General features: G+C 70.7%; 1 protein-coding gene across 1 annotated transcript in view; it reads left to right on the forward strand.

Moving 5' to 3' along the window:
• The window catches only part of ZNF683 (zinc finger protein 683), a 10275-nt gene that overhangs the window by 5861 nt on the left and 2901 nt on the right, over positions 1 to 1513 (forward strand).

Consider the following 1513-nt stretch of genomic DNA (forward strand, 5'->3'; position numbering starts at 1 on the left):
CACCAGGTGGTGGGTGCGGGTGTCCCTTGGGAGGGCATGGGCCGTGGGACGGAGCCGCTTCCTCCTGTGCCAGCGGGCAGCACGACTCGGTGCCCCGCCACCACGGCCCCCCGGGCCAGGGGCTGGCAGGGCTCCCCGGAGCCCCCTGTCCCCGTGGCTCTGGGGGCCAATTGGGCTGATTCCCCCAACTGGGGACTGGTGCAGGGGGGGCTTCAGAGACCCTTCCCCAGGCGGGGTCGGGGACACGGCCCCCACGGGTGTCCTCACCGATGCACAGCTCTTCTCCCGGGGGTTTCACAACCGCGTCCCGCCGGCTGCAGCAGGGGAGGGACAGGGCAGAGTCTGGCCGACCCGCGCCGGCCCCTGCCATGACCTGGCACGTCTTCGGAATGGGTAAAGCAGGTGCAGCGGTGGGCAGAGGATGACCGAGCCATGAGCTCCCCATCCCCGGCCAGACCCCGGCGCTGCTGGCCAAGGTGCAGAGGGAGCTCGGCTCTGCCTCAGTTTCCCTGGTGTGTGAGTGGTGGCACCCAGAACTGTGTGGCCCTGGGCACCCCAACCAGAGTCAAACTGCATCCACTTGCGCTGGGCCAGCGGTGGCCGAGGAGGCTCCCGGGCTGGGCAGGCAGCCAGGAGTGGTGGCCCTGGGGCGAGACTGGCACCATGGCGGGGCACCCGTGGGTGCTGGGGAGGAGCAGGAGGGCAGGGCAAGGATACAGGGTGGGTGCTGGCTCTGCTGTTGCTCTGAGTCCAGCCGGGAAAGGGCCCTGCGCACCGGGGTCAAGTCTCCCGCAGTGGCCCAGGGCCACTGTTACCCCTGCTCCATCCCCAAGCCAGCACGAAGCCACCCGAGACCACCAGCTCTCCGAGACCTGGGAGACCTCCCAGCGCTGGGTGCCTTTTGGGAACGCACTGCAATGCTGGGGGCTCCGCTTGGGACCCCCGCGTAGCCGATGAATCCGGGTACAGTCATGGCCCTGGGGACCACCAGCCCCTCACCGCAGCATGTGGGGACCCCGCCAGCCCCACGGCCCAGCCGAGCCTGGCCAACGTGGTGCCCCAGCAAGCTGGTGGTGCAGAGCTGGGCACTGAGATCCCCTCCAAGGTTACGAGCACCCTCACAGAGATGGGTGGTGGGGAGGAGGTGGCCAGGCAGGGGTCCAGGGGGGCCCAGAGCCACCCAGGCCGGCCAGGCTCCCTCCCGGCGCTGCTGAGTCGGAGGAAACAGAGGAGCCGGGTGCTGGGGAACCAGCCTGACCGGCTCCCCGGCTGTCAGCACCTGAGGAATGCCAAACCTCCACTGCGCCAGGGCTGGGTGCTCAGGGCTGGGTGCTCTGTGAGGGCTGGGTGCTCGCCGGGTGACTCTGCCGGTCCCCCCAGCTGCGGCGTGCAGGGAGCAGCACTCCCAGCCCCGTTCGGCACGGCACGGCACGGCACGGCACGGCACGGCACGGCACGGCACGGCACGGCACGGCACGGCACGGCACGGCACGGCACGGCACGGCACGGCACG

This window comes from Aptenodytes forsteri, unplaced genomic scaffold (genome assembly GCF_000699145.1).
Source record: "Aptenodytes forsteri isolate BGI_AS27 unplaced genomic scaffold, ASM69914v1 Scaffold321, whole genome shotgun sequence".
NCBI classification, from domain to species: domain Eukaryota; kingdom Metazoa; phylum Chordata; class Aves; order Sphenisciformes; family Spheniscidae; genus Aptenodytes; species Aptenodytes forsteri.